General features: G+C 40.8%; 1 long non-coding RNA gene across 1 annotated transcript; it reads right to left on the bottom strand.

The window, feature by feature from the left end:
• Positions 1 to 44: 44 nt before the first annotated feature.
• On the bottom strand, positions 45 to 3,006 carry LOC143696472 (uncharacterized). Its single transcript, XR_013185926.1, has 3 exons — positions 2,987 to 3,006; positions 375 to 496; positions 45 to 151 (listed from the first exon to the last, which is right to left on the bottom strand). It is a non-coding gene; the product is annotated as an uncharacterized LOC143696472 (long non-coding RNA).
• Positions 3,007 to 20,167: the final 17,161 nt, after the last annotated feature.

The following is a 20,167-nucleotide window of genomic DNA, read 5'->3' as shown; positions in this document are numbered from 1 at the left end:
ATAAAGAAAAACAAAACCAAAGTATGAGTACAGAGTTATGTGGGCCAAATCCCAGCGAGTCAGCTACTTGCCCTCTCCTGAGTGTGCCTGGCTCCTTCAGGCTCCAGCTTCATCCTGATTCCAAGGCTGTGGCCATTATTATGAGTGGCACCTGGGTTAGAGAAAGGCAAAGAGAAATGGCATTCCTGTGAGTGTAGTGGATGACCTTGTGTGCTGTAAGATGTATGAATGCCTCTGCTCGGCTTCTGAAAAGCCTTGGGGTGGGGTTTCAAATAATCCCCCTTTCTCACCCTGCTGCCTTCAAAACCACCCCCCCAACAATAACTCCTAACTGGATACCTGCCTCCCTCTCCCAGTCACAATCCTCAACTCACCTGAAGCCTCAATCTCAAACATCATCTCGGACGCTGGGCAGATCCCTCTTGTGACACGATGAATCTGCTGCAAAAAGTGTTGTAGTTGACACAAACTGGAGCCTCTGGAAGCTGTGCTCCTCCTAAAAAAAAATACAAAACAAAATAAGAACAAAACCAGAAATTACAAATGCACTTTACCACCCCTAAACACGAAACCCAAAACTGCGAACGTAAATACTCCCTGTATTCTATGCTGTTTTCTTCACAGCATCTTCAAAGCCTCTGTTGCTTCAGATGCCCAGAAACACCTGCTGAAAACAAGCTGAGATAAGCTGGAAAAAGCTTCTTCACTAAAATAAGAAACCAGCTCTTATCCCAGCACATCCCAGAGGGGGAATGAAGGCCCTGAGCAAAGGCTGGGGTTAATATACCCCTGATGGTGCCCGCCTCTCGTTCCCATGGCACCCAGGAAAAGGGAGGGGGCCAATCCCACCGGGTATAAAAACCCTCAGAGCAGCTGCTGCTGTTTGGCTCCTCTGACTCAAATTCAAGGGGAGCCAAGGGCTTGTTATAGAAGAAAACTCTTCAGAAAAATAACAGCACTTTCTTTTTTGCAACAACTACTTGGAGTAAAAGGGCAGAAAACTGGTAAGAAATAAAATTTTCTGTTTAGGCAGCATAAATAGATAAATTGGCTAATTTGATGTTAACTTACATAATTATTCCTTAGTGGCTACTAAGTAGTACTTCACGTGTGACTAAGTCCAGTGGAGAAGAATGCTTATGATATGAATCGTCTAAGTCTTCTTGGGACCTCTAATTAGGCCTATCTACATTATAAGCAAAAATAAGAAAAATAAAAGCTTCCCAGGCTGTGTAAGGGTTAAGTGCGTGCCAGGCTTACCCTGCTCTGAGATACTTAGTCCTATGGCACAGAAAGAAGGGCCCTGAAATGTAGTTTTAAACCCTTAAAATGCTGAAAAAAGCAGAGCTTCCTTCCAGTGAACCCCTTAAACAGAGGAAATGGGGCAGTTACCTCTACTGAAACTAATACAATAGCAAATAAATAGCTTCTGCCCTTTAATTTGTTCTCCTTAAGTACAGGGAAAAGAGGGGTTTTCCTCTCTCTTTAAATCTCTCCAGGGATGGAAAAAGAGGGATTCGAACTCTTAAGATGGAGGGTACAGCTGGGCTTCTCCCTCAATTTAGGCCTCAGGACAATAAAAAGGGGGTGGCTCCCCTTAATTCAAACCCGTAAGAAACATTGTCAAGGCTTTCCCCTTCTATTTAAACTGGGAAATAATAGCAAATGAGGACTCCCTGTCAATTAACACCCCTGACAGCATAGAAAAGGCAGGGATTCTTTCAACTGAGACCACTAAAATTGCAGGGGAAGCAGAGTCCCTCCCAGTTGGAACACAAAAAATAAAGGAAAAGGAAGCTTTTTCCCTTTTTTCTAAACCCTTTTTCTCCTAATAAACCCTCTCCTTTCTGGCAGTGCTGTGGAGGGTCTGGGGGCTCTGGGGAGGGACTGACAAAGTAAAAGGGGAAAGTTGAAAGCCCTCTCCTGGAACCCCACATGCTGCCTGGCCTGCTCAGATGCTGCCCCTTGGCAAAAGGGCTCTTCCCTTGGCATTTTCTCAAAGTGATGCTCCGTGCCCGGGTGGGTCCGGCTGCTCCCTAGTCCGTGCTGGATGCTCCGACCGTAGTTCCTGGAGGGACCCTTGGGATGCCCCGTTAGCCCCTCTGGACTAGCAGCTCCTTGTGCGGGTGTGCCCGGGTAACCCTCTGAAAGAAGCTGGGCACAGGGGGGCTGCTAGACCTTGGAGTGGGCTTGAGGTGAAGAAAGGTCCTGTGAGGAGTTCCTTCCCCTGCACAGCCCTTTGTCTGCCCCTTAAACCATGGGCTGCCAGACTTCCCTTTCTAAGGAAATTAACCGTCTTTCCTCTCTGTGTGCCCGTGGCCGAAACTGCGATTCGGCCACCAAAACCGCAGAGAACGATTTCTCACGGACCGCGGCTGCCGACGCCGAGAACTCTCGCCGCCCTTGGAGGGCCACGTGCCTCCTGCGAACGGACGTCGACGCGCAGCGGGGGTGAGTTTGGCTTTATGGGGAAGCGGGCCGGCGCAGGATTTCTCGGGGAGCAAAGCTGCCCCCGTCGAGAACTCGGGCTGCCCTGGCAGTGCCGAGCACCTCCTGCAAACTGGCGTCGGGTGACGCGGGGGGTGAGTTTTTCTGTGCAGAAGTTCTCCCAGACCAAAGCTGAGAGCATCTAACCCTAACCACAACAACTTAGCTGGGTCTAAAACTTACAACCTTCGGACTGGCAGCGTGGGACCCAACCCGCTGTGCCGCCGCTGGCCCCTTTTTCAAGCATTCTGCTGCAGTCCTAAACCTCTGCCTTTTCTGAGGGTGTTTCCTCTGACCCTGACCGTAATCTTCCAAATATGCTATAAAGACTCATAAAATGGCTTTGAAAAAGCCCCAACAATACCCTAAGAAGTCCCAGAAAAGTCCCTTCCAAAATCCCCTAAATACCTTTAAAACTCCCGGAAAAAAAGCCTCACAAAGACATGCTCAGTCTCCGAACTCTATCTCTTGCTGTCTAGCCCACAGATGTCGTCCCTACCTTTTTGCAGTGGATCTGTTGTCCTCTGAGGGTTCTGTCATTGCGCTGCTGTGTGAGGGTTGCTGTCTGGTCTCGCTGTTAGGGTTGCTGGGTTGTGCTGCTGTTGGGGGAAAAGGCTGTTTTTAGGGGGGCTGCTTCGGCTGAGGTTAGGGCTGGGGTGAGGGGTGGTACCGCTGTACCCTGTACCCCTGATCTCCACTGGACTGTCCAGCCCTCAAGCCCTCTCCCTTTACCCCTCAACCGGTCCCTCTGCCCCCCAGCCCTCAGCTCCTGTGTGTCACCCACTGTCCCCTCTCCCTGTTCCTCCCTCAGCTCCCAGCCTCTGTCACCCTCAAGCCCCCACAGTGCCCCTCAAGCTGCCCCTCAGCCTCCATGTGTTGTGCCATGAAAAACCCTAAAAATTCCCTAAAAATTCCCTGAGAACCCCCTAATCTTCAAAATGTCCTAAAAACCCCATGAAAACCTAAAAATAGTCTCAGAATGCTGTTAGAATACACTGGAAATACAATACTTTTAAAAAACCCCTAAAAATCCCCAAAGAACCTTTAGAAATCCCTAAATATACCCTAAATAGTCCAAAAAGAGCTCTTAAAATACCCCAACAATCCTTAAAATGCCCTAATAAGACCCTAAAAAAGCCTAAAAATTCCCTCAAAAACCCTAAAAATACCCTAGCCCTAAAAAGTCCTCCACATACCCTCAATAGTCCTAAAAAACCCCAAGAACATCCAACCCCCCCCCCAAACAATTCTTAAAAGTACTACGAAAGCCCTTAAAATACCCTAACAAAATCTTTTAAAAGCCCTAAAAGTATCCTCAATGTTCCCAGAAAATTCCTGGAAAACTCCTCCAAAAAAGCCCTAAAATATCCTTTTAAAGCCGTGAGAAAAACCCTAAAAAAAACCCCTAAAAAACTGCTCAGCCCCCAACTCCTACTTGTCACTCTCTAGACCACAAACATCATTGCTACCTTTTTATTAGAGTTGCTGCCTGCAGCTGCTGGGAGACTTCTGGGGCTGTCCCAGCATTGGGGTTACTGCCTTGTGCTGCTGTTGGGGAAAACCGGGGTCCTAGGGATGCTCTTTAGGGTGACCTTGGGGTTGGGTTGAGGGCTGCTGCACCTGTACCCTAACCCTACCTGGTACCCTGTGTCCTTTGTACCCCTAACCCTCGGTGTGAGCTCTCCATCTGTCAAGCCTCCCACTCCTTGCCCCTCAGCCCGCAATGTCTGTGTGCCACCCCGAGACCTCTGACGTTGTCCCTTGGCCCCCTGGCCTCCACTGTGCACTCTCCACCTGGTTAGGGGTGGTTTTTAGGGTAAGGTTAGGGGTGGTGTGAGGGCTGGTTCACCTGTCACCCTCAAGCAGCCCCCACTTTGCCCCTCAAGGCATCTGCTCCCCCTCACCCTTTTCTTGTCACCCTCAAGTTCCCCGCTCCCAGCCTCTCAGCATCTCTGTGCCACCCTGGAACTCCCCAGTTGCTCCTAAAGCCCCCTTCTGCCTCTCAGCTCCCCCCATCCTCTGTGTCACCCTCCAGCCCCCTCCCCTCAGCCCGCAGCCCCTTGTGACACCCTGCAGCCCACAGACTGCCTGGGGTTGTCCCTGCCTGTCTCGCCTGGGTGTTGTCCTGCTGCGAGAGCTGCGCCGTCCTCCGAGGGTTCGGGCTCCTGGGTGCTGCTGCAGGGGACTCACGGGTGGGCGGTGGGTGAAGTAACGGATGGAGCGGGAAGTGTGGTGGGACGGGTTAAGGGCAGAGTGTGAGGGATGGAGCAAGGGCGGGCTGGAAAATGGAGTAGGGTTAGGGGCGGAGAAGGGGACACAGCAGCAGGGGGCTGAGGTGGGGAGGTGAGTGTTAGGAGGAGGCGTAACTCCGTAACTCCAAGACCGAGTCTGCAGCAACGAGAACTCTGAGTGACCTGGGAGCGGTGAACGTCTTCGGCAAACTGATGTAAGGGAACTGGGGTGATGAGGTTTGTTTCCCGTGGAAAAGGGATGGCATCTCTGTCCGTGGGCCTGCACCCTGCCTGGGACCTTTGATCTCGAGTGGGCTGCCACCTCCTAAAATTCCAAACATCGCCGGTGAGACAGGGGGTTGGAAATTTTACTTGGGGTAGAAACCAATTTTGCATTTAGCTGAAGTCTGCTGGTGAAACTTGTGTAGTCTGTTAATCGGTGTGCTTGCAAAAAGGCCTGCAGAGAGAACAAAGGAAGTTCGAGGATTCTGTGGGAAAAAGAGAATCTGGGTTACAACCGAGTGCACGGCCTCGTCCCTGTGTGAATAAAAGTTTGAGGTTTTGCTGGCAGCTGTTGCCGAGTGCTGAGGGGTCCCCTGGTCGATAGGGCAACTTGGGAGGGTTTGCTTCAGGCTTTGCTTGTGAAAGGTGTGAGAAAAGCAAGCAGCTCTGAAGCAGATGAGCCCCCTCTTGCCTGTTAAAGTGTTGGATAAATCAAAGATAAACCTCAAGGTCCCTTCCCACCCAAACCATTCCGTGATTCTTTGCCCTGGAGGCAAGGGTGCACCTGTCACCGCATTTCTCTTCACAGAGAAAAGCAAGGCACAATTCTCCCCAAGAATATTTCTGGGATTCACATTCTCTGAACCTCAGAGGAAGTAAAATCAATTCTTATCTCATTTACTGTGCCTGTGTTTGTGCCTAAGTAGAATGCAACGTGGAGATTGTTTACCCAAAGTGATGGTGTTTTGTTTCCTTGGCCTGTCGGGGCCAAGTGTGTGTGCGTGTCAGGACTCTTGGGTGACAGTCATGAGTTGTGTGCGGGGTTGAGTACTTAGCGGATTGGGTTTAGATGTAATGTAATATAGTATAATAAAGCAATTAATTAGCCTTCTGATAAGGCAGAATGCAGATTGGAAATATTTGCACATATGATATTAAAGGACATGTGAACCACCTTTCTGTGAGACAAAGACACAAGACTCGGCCCATCCCTAACTTAGGACACAGCTAAAAAATAATCGATAAAATAATTTTTAACCTATTTTTGAAGAACTCTCTAAAACTAATGGCAGATGATATAGCTATTTTATCTGGCAAGCTTCCCTGCAAAATTCCCTGCTGATGCTGGCTCACACGGATGGAGATTTGGGAGGAGGGGGAAGAACAAAGTGCCACGGGGCTTTATTGGATGAGCCTTGAAAGGTTTCTGCAAGCTTCTATTGCAAGGTTGATGAACCTTGTGTTTGTTAACTTCAGTTTTGCTCAGTGTTTTAACCCTGCTTTATCTCCTGTGGTCCAGATGACACATTCACACATTTTAGAAAATTCAGTGGGATGCTCTTCAAACAACATGTGACTTTGCACCAGTGAGGGCAGAAACTTGATGGTTTTACCTCAATCTATAGTTTTTCAATATTGCTATAGAAAGTGCTTTTCTGTGAAATGTCTACTTTGGTTAGATCATGCAAATTTAGTGCTGGCTGGTACTTCCATAAGATGAAGAGTAAGAATAACTCAGGAATGTTTCATCATTTGTCTCTGCACTGGTCAGAAATGGTAATTTGAGCTCAAATCTGTAGAAATTTAGCAAAAGAAGTTGGACACTCAGAGGATAAAAATAGAAAAAATGCATTGGAAGGATTTTTCCTGCTAGTGAGTGAGTTTCTACCTGTAGGAGCATCGGGCGGTAGCACGGTCGGGATGGACGGAGACGAGAAGTCATATTGCTATAAGCTGGGTGATATGGGGTGACCTTCAAATGAGGGCCGTCTTCTCCTAGGAAATGAAAGAAGTAACAGGTACCCATAGTTAATGAGCCTAGGATTTCTAGCTCTTGAAGGTCAGATTTATCAGCTTTAGAATTATCAATATAAGTTTGGTGTTTCTGGCTGGGAGTTGGAGATACGTGATGATCATCATATGACCAATACTTATCAGGAGTAACATTATCAAAACCCTTTGGGAAAGGTACTCCAACTAGACAGGTTGAAAAAGGTTTGTCAGGGCTTGTGTCAGATAGACAGATGGTATCGGAGCCTGCAGACCTGGCTAAAGCAACCCAGACATTCGTCTTTGGTTGATTGATAGGTAAAGCTTCTGTTTGTGCTGCCTGTGCGACTGCTTGCGCTGCTTGAGCTGTAAGAGCCCTTTCAATTTTTTCTCCTAGAGTTTTTCCAAGTTCATTTGCCTGGATAATTGCCACTTGCTGTGGACTCCCAATTTTGTTACAGGCATCCATCATTTCAGGCACTGTGGGTTTGTCTTTTCCTAGGGCTTTGATAACTCTTTTACATTCTGCATTGGCATTATTTTCAATAATGTCCCGTATCATGATTGGGCGAGCTATATCATCGCCGCATTGTCTTTCTGCTCCTTGCGTTACCCGGCCCACAAATGCGTTACCATTGCGTTACCATTTATGGTTCAGACGAGTCTTGCCTAATCAGAGTATAGGCTTTTTCAAAACTTCTTGCAGGCTCAATTTGCAAAAATGCTCTGCGAGCCATCTTTTTAATGTCATCTAACGCTGTTTTGGGTAAATTCACTCGATTATCATTCTGATCATCAGGAGGGTCACCAGTCAGCTAAGACGTGACAAGGGTACGAAGGTCTGCATCGGTACTCTGTCTATAAGTGGCTAGTACCCCTGTGAGCAGTCTTTTCCATTTGAGTTCCCATAGCGTATATTGTGAGTCTGTGAGAATTATACTAGCAAGATTTTTACAGTCATTTGGTATGAGTGTATGTCCTTCCAGGACTGTCCTTTTCAGCAGTTGCTTAAAATATGGGGAGCAGATACCACCATCCCTTATTGCTTTTTGCAATTCTTTTATCTCATGAGGTGGGATAGCCACCCGTGTTCTAGGACCAGCGGCTTGCTGGCTGAATGGCACAGGCATAGCTAGAGGATTTAGACTTTCTTCTTTGCAAATCTGGCCTCAGACTTCATCCTAGTCTGTTAGTCGAAAATTATCAAAAGATTTTTGTGAGTTTTCTAATTTGGGATTAATGCTGACGAATTTTCAGCGTTTAGTGTCTCTTTTTGGGTCAGAGATCTGTCCCAAACACTGGGGGGACTCTGGAGCTGTTTGGGAACAGTTCTTTTTCGAAATTCTTTTGTGTTGGATCAAAGGGTTGCCATTTGCAGGGTAAAGACCCTGGAAATAATTTGGCAGATCAGGAAGCTAAAGATGCAGCAGAAAATGGAGCTGAAAGAGTTAATATTAACTCCAAATGAGGAAAAATTGGAAATTCCAAAGTTTAGGGAAGCAAAAAAAAAAAAGGCGAATTAAAACAAGATAGGTGGCGAAAGAGATAAATGGGGGAAATAGAAACATCATGATGGAAGACAGATAATAAAATGCTTACTAGGGAATAGCAGAGGACATGTATCAAAACGCCCAGTGGGATACTCAGGCTTTGTGCGATCATTTTTTTTAAGGAACTATGGATGCATTGCGATTTTTGGAGTAGGAACACAAGTAACTGAAAGATGTATAATTTGCCAAAGGATAAATAAAATGGTGGTGAGAAAAACAACATGAGAAGGTCATGAGTTAACTCGTCGACCATTTCGAAGTATCCAAGCAGAAGTTTGCTTTGGTAAGCTCTGGATTTATTTGTAAAAACCGTTTAATCCAGGAAAAAAAAAAAGGATATGCCACATGCTGGGCAGGAGGGAGATTGTACGAAAATAACATTTTTAAAGGCAATAAAAGAAAAACGGGGAAAGTATAAGGCTGGGAACGAAATATTACCTCATCCATTCCCGTTTGTTCCTCCACTCGTTCGCGGCTGCCCCAGCCCCTGTGCCGGCTCCGGCACAGTCCGTCTGTTCCGGTCCGTCTGTTCCGGTCCGTCTGTCCCAGCCCGTCTGTCCCGGTCCCGGCCGCCTGGCCCGCGGCCGCTCCGCTGGCCGTGCCGGGCGGAAGGGGCGGGGGGTCCGTCCTGCCGCGTGCACCGTGGGTACCGCGCTGACCGCACCGAGGGGGGGTCCCGTCTGTCCCATCCCCGGCTGCCCTGGCTCTGCTCGGCTCCCGCCGCTGCAGCCGGGGTCAGTCGCCGGCTTGGTCTCTGCCGGATCGGCCGCCGTGAGCCATGCGGGGCCGATCCACGCTGCGGCTCGGTCTGCACCGGAACAGCCCCTGGGCGATCCCGGCTGCAGACCCCGCCTTTGGAGCACCCAGACCCTGAGCTGTGCCGAGCCCCTCGGGGGATTCCCCCTGCAGACCCCGCCTTGGAGCATCCAGACCCGGAGCTGAGCCGGTTCCCCGTCCTGCCCTGAGCTCCGTTCCCTTGGTAACCACAGCTCCGGCTGCTCAGCGGAACTCTCTAAAGGAATCACCTTATCGAAACACTAAAAGTTCAGGTAAAAGAAAGCCCTCTCCTGATTCATCCTAAAAATGCGGGAGAAAAGCTATAGAAGATAAAAATCCAAAAAGAATGGGATAAAGGGATTAGTCTATTTGCATTAAAAGAGGCTCCCATAGGAGGGGGCGGACCAGGGTTTGTAAATGCTCCTTTGACTTCGTCTGAGGTCTGAAATTTTAAGAAATAAATAAAAGGGATATTTGGAGGATCCCATAGGCATAGCTGAACAATTAGACCAATTTTTAGGTCCTTTTAGGAACATTTATACTTCAGAAGAGATGTTGTCTGTAATGAAAATAATATTTTTCTCAGGAAGAAAGGCAGTTAATCAGAGCAGCTGAAATAAAAGCTTAGGAAAAAAGATAATCTACGGGGACCCCCAGAGAAGACAAAATGCCAACTGTACCTCCTGAGTGGGGTAAAAATAACGAGGAGGGGAGTAAACACATGAATAATTATTGTAATTACATAATCAAAGGAATAAATGAGACAGCAGATCAAAGGCGAAATGCAGGGGAAAAAAAAAAGGTTTTTAAGGGACAGCTTTTCGAGGGGAAAGAAGAAACTGCAACTAAATAGATAAACAAACTTAAGAGAAATAGGAAAATGGTCCTAAGTAAGCAGAAGATCTGAAAATCTTTAAAGAGATGGGCACAGAGGAGGAATAGGGAGGTCATAAGCTCTAATTTTCTGGGGGGAACAAATACCATCTGGAGCCTGTGATAACTTTAAAAGTGGGTCCCCAAGAAGAAGAATTGGAATTTGTAATAGACACAGGGGCAGAGAGAACCTGCCTGTTAAACATTCCAAAAAGTTATAGTGTGAGCAAACATAGAGTGAAAGTAACAGGGGCAAAGAGGGAAAGTTTTACATTTCTGGTCATTAAAGATGTAGTAATTGAGGGAAGAAACTAAAATTTGCATGGGAGATGTCTTATTGGTCCCAGGGGCAGGTAGCAATTTATTGGGAAGAGTCTTACAAGTGCAACTAAGAATAGGAGTTATATCAGAAAATGGGAAAATGACAGCTAGAGTTTTAACATTATTTAAAAGACGATGAAGAAAAAAAAACAACAAAGAAGTTTGAGGTGGGGAAGGAAATAGGGGAGGATTAAATATCGACCCCATAAGGGTTACAATTGAGAGAGAAGATTGTCCCGTACGTGTACGTCAGTATCCTGTATCTTTAGAAGGACGGGAAGATTTGAAGCCAGTAATAGAAGGACTAATAAAGGATGGGGCATTAGAACCTTGTATGTCTCCTCATAATATCCCTATTCCCCCAGTAAAGTCTGATGGGAGTTATAGACTAGTACAAGATTTAAGGGAGGTTAATAAAAGAATTTAGACTCACTACCCAGTGGTAAAATATCTTAGGCACTTAATAAATAAAAGTAGCTAGAAAACCAAGCATGAGAAAATTGCAAGAATTTTATTCATTCTCCCTCCCTCTTCAAAGAGAGAGATCAGAAAATTTCCTAGATTATTGAAATATTATAGATTGAGGGGTACGCACAAGTAGCAAAATTCGTGTATGAAAAAAACGGACAGAAGGAGATGATATAAAACAGACCAAAGAAGATCTTGTTAAATTAAAAGAGTTAAGTTAAAACTAGCCTAAGTACCAGCTTTAAGCTTACCTTTGTTAGAAAAGTCATTTATCATTTATACATAAATGCAGAAAATGGAGTACCTCATAAAATTTTAATTCAAGACTAAGGAAGAATAAAAAAATATCTAGTAGCTCATATATCAAAGATGTTGGACTCAGTAAGCCACAGCTAGCCAGTAGGTATTTAACAGCTACTGCAATCCTAGTAAAAGAATGTTGTAAGCTTACTTTTGGAAGTAATTTAGTTAGGATCAGTTCATACCGTCTGAGGTGTGTTGAATCAAAAAAAACAGGTAAGAAGAGAAGAAAGAGAGAAGTTGAAGTAGGGAGGTGGTTAGCAAACTCTGAGGTGTTAGAATGTGAAGTGATGACATCTTGGTGCTAGAAGAGAGCAGAAGTGTGAATGCGGGGTTTTTGCATGAAAGGCAGGGAAGTGTCTCAACACGCGGTTGTTAGGAGGTTATTCAATGCCGAACTGAGGTCCAGAAAGGGTTTAGCAGAACGGGCCCTCCTTGAAGGGAAAAGAGGAGAAGTTGACTAGAGAAAGGAAAGGAATGTCAGGAGCACCTGGGGAAGCCAGGTTTGGGGTTGTCAAGGCTGGGAGGTGTCTGCCCGCTCCCTACGAGCGGCGGGGTCTCGGGGGCTGAGGCAGGCACCGATCCATGGAGGTGACCCGGCGGCGGTGCTGGCAGCAGGGGACACACGGGTTTGCCGGGCAGGAGCGGGCTGGCTCCGTGGCGGAACTGCCAGGGGGGCTCCCAGACTGCCGGGGTCCCAAGTCGAGGATGGCAGCGTCGGCCCCGGTAAGTGGGCCGAGAGAGAGAAGGAAAGAGAAAGAGAGAGAAGAAGAGAGAGAGAGGGCAAAAGGGACCCAAGGCTGCCCCCAGGGTCCCCACGCCCCTGGCTGCTCTCCCCTGCTCCGGCCCTGCAGCCAAGTGGCAGCACGGCATTGACAGCAAGGCCGTGAAAAGAGCGGGAGGGGGGCTAGCACTAAAAGATAAAATCAAAGCAGAGATTGCTGACTCTCCAAACCTCACAAAGTGGTTTGTTTTTCTTAAGTAAGAAGGGTTTTGGTTTTTTCTTTTGTGTGTTTTGTTTGCTGTTAAAAAGAAGTTTGGTTTGGTTTTTTTTCCTGAAGAATGGGTTTGTCAGGCTAAAACAATAAAATGCTGCCCAAAAAGTAAAAAGCAATAGATGTGATACATCTCGTGTTAAAATTGGTCTAGCTTTTCTTATTTAACTAACTGTAACTCACAAAAAGAAGAATTTGCCTCTGCAGCTCTTAGCACAGCTGGATAGAAGAAGAAGAAGAAGAAGAGGCTGCTGTGGAAAAAGCTTTTAGCTAAACCCAGGAAGTTTGGAAGAAAAGTGAATGGTAAAAGTTAATGCAGTATTATCTTTCTTTTATTACTATGCTATTAAGAAGTCCCTTCCAGGTACTACTGAAGCAACAATCAGAATCACAGAAAGAGGGTGAATTCATGCCAGCAGAATCAAAGGACTTGTGAAGAAACCTGAGGAATGGACTATCGCATTTGAACCGGGTGATACCAAACTGACTTTCCAATGGGGACTGAGTGGTAATAGTTTCGAAAAAGGCAAATGATCCAAGAAATGTACAAAGAACAACACAGAATTAAGAATTAAGATGACGCTTATACCACTGGTTTCAAGCACTGCCTGGTTTTATTCTTGTCTTGCCTGAATAAAACATCTCCTTGGGGGAGGAATACTCCAGACAGAAGGATCAAGACTGTTTTTGTGTTCTGACCTTAGCCTGAGAATTGTACAGGGGAGAAGGGGAATTACCATTTCCATCAGTAAACTTTATTTGATTCATTCCAATACTGGACATGCTAGCTGGGTTATAAGTAAATGCTTGAATTGTGAGAATAATTAGTATGGAAGTTCACAAAATTTATGCTCTTATTGCAAAAAGTGTTAAAGTAATAGCTTTGTGGATGGGAATTATTAGTGCCTGGTGAATGAGAGATACCTGAAGAACGGTAAGAGACCACAGTTAAAGGGTGTCCAAACCAATTTGCCTGGAAATTATTTAAGAGAAAGTGACAAGGAAATAGAGGGCAAGACCAGATTGGCCTCTGTATTTTGCCACGGAGAAGATCAAATACACCTGCTGTGGGTTGCAACCTCACAGGCCTGGGAGGTGGGAGTATAAGCCATACTGGACCTCTGTTATTCCTGTTTCTGGCACTCATTTGTTCTCTTTTCCCTTTTGGGATACCAGCAAGATTGTGTCACAAATGCTGCAGAAAGCATCACGTGGAAAGAAACCAAAGTTCCTCTTTAATTACACATACCTATGTCAACAGCCACTGTTATAACCCATCCAAATTAAGAACCTGTAGGCAAAATGGAGTAGATTATTGGATTACAAGAAACTTAGGAAAAAGTGGTAATAGATTTGGAATTGAATGTCCAAAAGGAGAGAGATGGATTTGTTTTACATTTAATCTTGAAGATACGGTTCAAGATTTGGTAAAAAAACAAATAATAAACGAAAAGGTAAAACCAGCACAGCAACTTAACTCTGTATTGACCCCAAATTATCTATTGAGTTGTATTACAAGACTCCAAGCAGTTATAGAAATGATAGCAAATGGAGCTGCCCAGGCATTGGAGTTAATATAAAGTCAGCTAAGCCAAACAAAAACTGTAGGGTATCAGAATAGGTTGGCTTTAGACTATTTATTGGCCAAAGAAGGGGGTGTTTGTAGAAAGTTTAATATATCAAATTGTTGAAAATTGATGACCACAGAAAAGTGATTCTAGAAAAAGCAATAGAAATCAAAGAAGAAAAAAATAGATATGCATATAATAACCCAGGTACTGGTCCAAAAATTAGAAAACAATGTTAAAACCTAGCTGGTAGGGTAATGTATTAGAAGAAATTAAGATCTTTCATTTTATGTGTTGCTATTTTTATTTACTATTTTTATATTTCTTCCTTGTGTAATCCCCTGTTTTATTTTGCCCGCATAGTCCAGAAGATGCAAGTAGATAACAAATATTGCTCAAGCCAAAGGATTTACAAAGAATAAGAGTGGGGATTGTGAAAAATGCAGGTATTTTATGATTGGCTTTTTTGAAACATTAAAATGAATATTATATGTGTTGTGTTAGAAAGTAATGCTGTATTAATTCTCTTAGGTAGTGTGTTAAATATAGTTTTAGGTTACAAAAACTGTTAATATAGAAACAATGCTATGTAAGATACTTTTTTTGAAGAAAGGACTTGCAGCGAGATAGCGGCCACAGGACACCTGGATCTTTCAGAGAAAAAGAATTTATTGCCCTCTTATCAGAAGAAACAAACTTCTTCCTGCCTCCAAGGCGCTGTTAGGATTAGAAGGAAGAAGTGGATGATGACCAGACAGAATCCTGTGTTTGAATGGAATTTATGCATCATGTATGAAGTGTATGACTCTGCAACAGGCTATTGCTTTTAAGGGTTAATCCTTTGTTAACGGGGGTCCTTTTTCGGGCCTGTGCTGCCCAGAAAAAGGTACCCGGACGTCCGTAACTCTTTGTTTTTGTTGTCTCACATTGTCCTAATTCAAATTGTCCAAATTATTATTACTCTAATTGTATGACTATTTTTATAACCATTTTATTACTATTAAACTTTCAAAAATTTTAAAAGCAAGTGATTGGTGTTTTTCACACCAGTCTGTTAGGTGAAAATTATCAAAAGATTTTTGTGAGTTTTCTAATTTTGGCATTAATGCTGGGAAATTTTCAGGGTTTACTGTCTAATTGTGGGTCGAGAAATCTGTCCCAAACACTGAGGGGACTCTGGAGCTACTTGGGAACAGTTCTTTTTTGAAATTCTTTTGTGTTGGGATCAAAGGGCTGGCATTTGCAGGGGCAAAATAATTCTCTGTCTGTCCTGTATTTATTAAAGCAGCTGTCATATTCAAACCTCCTCCTCCTCCTCCTCGTCGCACGGTTTGTGTGCATGGATGTGGCTGTGCAGACAAATCGTGACACAAAGTAGTCCCACTGGGTGCTAGAAGTGTGAAGGCGAAAACGCGGAGGCACACCAGGTATCGGTTGCTCAGGGTTACGCGCTGCAGGGGGATCTCTCGGTGCCCGGCAGAAGGAGAGACGCGGAAGGATACGTGCAAGGTGCTGCAGTTTTCGCCTGCTGTGGTGCCGTGTATAGACGCAGTGGCGGCAGAAGTGGCGTGACAGGGCACAGGGATGCCGGCTGTGGCTGGACAGCGGCACGCAGCGGCTCGGAACCGGGACCGGGCTGTACCAGAGCTGCGGTGAAAGCAGTGGGGGGGTGGCGGCGGGGCCATGGAGATAGAACTGCACATGCGTGCAGCTGATCCCGGAAGCAGCGCTGTGGTTCGATGAGGTGGCATGGAGTGATATCACTGGTGCTGGGGTTGTAGCAACTGCGCATGCGTGGGTTCCGTCACTGCCGCGGCGCGGGCAGTCATCATGGCGGCGGGCGGGCCGGGGTGTGCGGGAGGAGGCGGAGCTGGGGGAACAGGAACGGGGCTGCGGCTGCGGCCGTGGAAGGGAACGCCGGGACGTCCGTGGTTGCAGGAGGCAGCGGAGCCACGCCATCCAGCAGCTCTGAAGCGGGAGGGTGCGGTGGGGAAGGCGCGGCTCGGCCCGTCATGCAGCGGCTGCGGCAGGAGAGGGGAAGCGACCACGGGCGGTGCTGACGAGAGGCTGGGCTGGAACGCCGCGGCACCGGCACGGGGTGCCTTGGGTGGCTGGGGCGCCCCGGTAAGACAGTCATTAAAACACCCTAAAAATTATTTTAAAAGCCCTGAAAAAGCCCTAAAGGTATCCTAAACATTTCCAGAGAATTCCTAAAAAACTCCTGCAAAAAAACCCCTAAAACATCCCTAAAAATCCCTGAAAAATCACCTGAAAGACCCTAAAAAACTGTTTAACCCCTACCTGTAACACTGTGGCCTCCAAACATCATCTCTACCTATTAATCGGGGTAACTGCAAGACCCTCAAACACCACCAAAATCACCAGCTTGAGTTGGTCTGGACAGCACCAAATAAAATAAAATAAAAAGCTTTATAAAAAGAAAAATTAAAAATAAAAATTAAATAAAAAATAAAATAAAATAACTGCTTTAAAAATGGGAAAATAAAAAAATAGAAAATTTAAAAAAATAAAAAGCTTTAAAAACAGAAAAATTAAAACTAAAAATTAAAAAAATATATAAAAAATAAAAGAAATGCTTTAAAAATAGAAAAATTAAAACTAAAAATGAAATAAAAATTAAATTAAAAAAATAAAAGAAATGCTTTAAAAATAAAAAAATCAAAACTAAAAAATTAAATAAAAAATAAAATTAAAAAATAAAAGAAATGCTTTAAAAATAGAAAAAAACAAAACTAAAAATAAATAAAAAGTAAAATTAAAATAAAATAAATGTTTAAAAATAAAAAAATCAAAACTAAAAATTAAATAAAAAATAAAAAAAGCTTTAAAAATAGAAAGATCAAAAATAAAAATTAAATAAAAATAAAAAATAAAAAATGCTTTAAAAATAAAAAAATCAAAACTAAAAATTAAATAAAAAAGAAAATAAAAAAAATAAAATAAATGCTTTAAAAATACAAAAAGCAAAAAATAAAAATGAAATAAAATATAAAATTTAAAAAATTAAATAAATAGTTTAAAAATAAAAAATTAAAACTAAAAAAGAAATAAAAAATAAAGTTAAAAAATTAAAAAAAGCTTTAAAAATAGAAAAATTAAACCAAAAAATTAAATAAAAAAAAAAAAAAACTTTAAAAATGGAAAAAGCAAAAAATAAAAAATGAAATAAAAAATAAAATTAAAAATAAAATAAATGCTTAAAAAAAAATTGAAACAAAAAATTAAATAAAAAATAAAATTAAAAAATAAAATAAAAAGCTTTAAAAATTGAAAAATCAAAAATAAAAATTAAATAAAAAGTAAAAAATAAAAAAATGCTTTAAAAATAAAAAAATCAAAAATTAAAAATAAAATAAAAACTAAAAAAAATAAATGCTTTAAAAATAGATAAAGCAAAAATAAATATGAAATAAAAATAATATTAAAAAAATAAAATAAATAGTTTATAAATAAAAAATGAAAACTAAAAAATAAAAAATAAAATTTAAAAAAATAAATGCTTTAAAAAAATAAAACAAAAATTAAATTAAAAAAAATTTAAAAATAAAACAAAAACCTTTAAAAATAGGTAAATCAAAAATAAAAATTAAATAAAAAATAATCTAAAAAAAGCTTTAAAAATAAAAACCTCAAAACTAAAAATTAAGATAAAAATAAAAATAAAAAAATCTAAAAAATGCTTCAAAAAAATAAAAATTAAAACTAAAAATTAAAAAAAAGAAAATTAAAAAATTTAATAAATGCTCTAAAATATAAAAATTAAAATTAAAAAAAGGTAAAAAAAAAAGCATTAAAAATAGGTAAGTTAAAAAAATATTAAATAAAAATTAAATTCAAAAAAAAAATTAATTAAAAATAATTAAAAACCAAACTAAAATCCGTAAAGTGCTGTAAAGTGCCGTAAAAGTTCCATAAAAGGCAGTGTCGTAAAGCGCGACTGTCGTAAAAGGTGCTGTTTTACGACAGTCGCGCTTTACGGCAGTTTTACGACAGTCGCGCTTTACGGCACCTTTTACGACAGTTTTACGACAGTCGCGCTTTACGGCACCTTTTGCGACAGTCGCGCTTTACGGCACCTTTTACGACAGTCGCGCTTTACGGCACCTTTTACGACAGTCGCGCTTTGCGGCAGCTTTTACGACAGTCGCGCTTTACGGCCCCTTTTACGACGGTCGCGCTTTACGACACCGTTTACGACGGTCGCGCTTTACGGCACCGTTTACGACGGTCGCGCTTTACGGCACCGTTTACGACGGTCGCGCTTTACGGCACCGTTTACGACGGTCGCGCTTTACGGCAGTTTTACGACAGTTTTATAGAAATTTTACGGCACTTTACAGCACTCTAAAGTTTTTATTTTGTTTTTCATGTATTTTTAATTAATTTTTTTTAATTTTTCTTTTTTCAAAGCTTTTATTTTTTTAGTTTTGTTTTTTATTTATTTTTAATTTTCCTATTTTTAGACCTTTTTGGTTTTTTAGTTTTTTTTTTAAAGCATTTATTTTATTTCTTAAATATTTATATTTAATTTTTAATTTTTCTATTATTAAAGGTTTTTATTTTTTAAAATTTATTTTTAATTTTTTTTTAATTTTTCTCTTTTTAAACTGTTTTTTTAATTTTATTTTTTTATTTTTATTTTTAATTTTTCTATTTTTAAAGCTTTTTATTTTATTAATTTTTATTTAATTTTTATATTTAATTTTTTTATTTTTAAAGCATTTATTATATTTTTTAATTTTGCTATTTTTTGAATGCTTATTTTTAATTTTTCTATTTTAAAAGCATTTATTTGATTTTTAAGTTTTTGTATTTAATTTTTAATTTTTCTATTTTTAAAGCTTTTTTAATATTTTTTAAATTCATTTTTATTTTTAACTTTTCTATTTTAAAAGCTTTTTATTTTATTAATTTTTATTTAATTTTTATATTTATTTTTTTTATTTTTAAAGCATTTATTATATTTTTTAATTTTGTTTTTTATTGAATGTTTATTTTTAATATTTCTATTTTAAAAGCATTTATTTGATTTTTAAATTTTTTTTATTAATTTTTAACTTTTCTATTTTTAAAGCTTTTTAAATATTTTTTTTGTTTTTCTTTTCTATTTTTCTATTTTTAAAGCTTTTTTTTTTAAGTTTTCTATTTTTAAAGCACTTATTTTCTTAATTTTGTTTTTTATTTATTTTTCTATTTTTAATTTTTGTATTTTTAAAGCATTTATTTTTTAATTTTGTTTTTTATTTTATGTTATATTTATTTTTTCTATTTTTAAAGCAGTTATTTTTTATTTTGTTTTTTATTTAATTTTTACTTTTTAAATTTTCTATTTTTAAAGTTTTTTATTTTTAAATTTTATTTTTTATTTATTTTTATTCTTAATTTTTTTATTTTTAAAGGACTTATTTTTTTAATTTTATTTCTTTTTTATTTTTATTTTTAATTTTTCTATTTTTAAAGCTTTTTTATTGTTTAATTTTATTATCTAATTTTTATTTTTAATTTTATATTTTGAAACTTTTTTTATTTTTTATGTTTATTTTTTATTTCTATTTTTAATTTTTCTATTTTTAAACCTTTTAATTTTATTTATTTTTTATTTAATTTTTATATTTAATTTTTCTATTTTTAAAGCATTTATTTTTTTTAATTTTGTTTTGTATTAAATTTTTATTTTTAATTTTTCTATTTTTAAAGCATTTATTTTTTTAATTTTGTTTTTTATTTAATTTTTATATTTTTCTATTTTTAAAGCTTTTTATTTTGTTTTATTTGGTGCTTCCCAGACCAATTTAAGGTGGTGATTGTGGTGGTGTTTGAGGGTCTTGCATTACGGCACTACATTTTATGGAACTTGTACAGCACTTTACAGCACTTTACAGTTTGGGTTTTTTTATTATTTGTTTTTAATTAATTTTGTTATTTTATTTATTTTTATTTTTAATTTTTCTATTTTTAAAGCATTTTATTACATTTTATTTGGTGCTGCCCAAACCTGCTGTAGTGCATTTTTATACTTTGTAATACTTTGAAGTAATTTTGTTTTGTATCCCCATATTTTTCCCAAATGGTTTATCCCAAACTGTACCCCCCTCCCTTTACCTGTGTTATCCCTCTCCTGGGATGAGATCATCCCCAAACCCCCACCCTGGCTCTCTGTCAATCACTCAGCCTCCCATCCCCTCCATCCAGAAGTTTCGGTCCAAGTCATCGAGTGATGAGCCAGAGGCCAGGGGTCAGCCCCCCAAGCCTTGCCCCATACGCTGTCCTGTATGTCTATCCCCCAGCATCCATCCCTTAGGGTCACTTAATGGTTGGTAGGATGTTATCTACTTTTGGTTTCCACCTCCCTTTAAATGTAACCTTGGCACATCTCCCAGGGCTCTCGGCAGGAGGCCCCCTGAGGTGCAGGAGCTCCTTTGGGACTCCTAATAAAACCTTGGATAAACCCCTGCTAAGAGTTGGCCCTTTATCTTCTACCGCTGTGTCTGGTGTCTCTTGTGCTGCAAAGGCGACCAGCCCAGGTGCCCTCAGTACCCTTGGGGCACAGAGAGTGTCTCCCCCCAGCCCAGGTGCCCTCAGTA

The sequence above is a fragment of the Agelaius phoeniceus genome, chromosome 36 (assembly GCF_051311805.1).
Source record: "Agelaius phoeniceus isolate bAgePho1 chromosome 36, bAgePho1.hap1, whole genome shotgun sequence".
Taxonomy (NCBI): Eukaryota; Metazoa; Chordata; class Aves; order Passeriformes; family Icteridae; genus Agelaius; species Agelaius phoeniceus.
The sequence above is the reverse complement of the archived record's forward strand: the minus strand, read 5'-3'. Positions and strand labels throughout refer to the sequence as shown.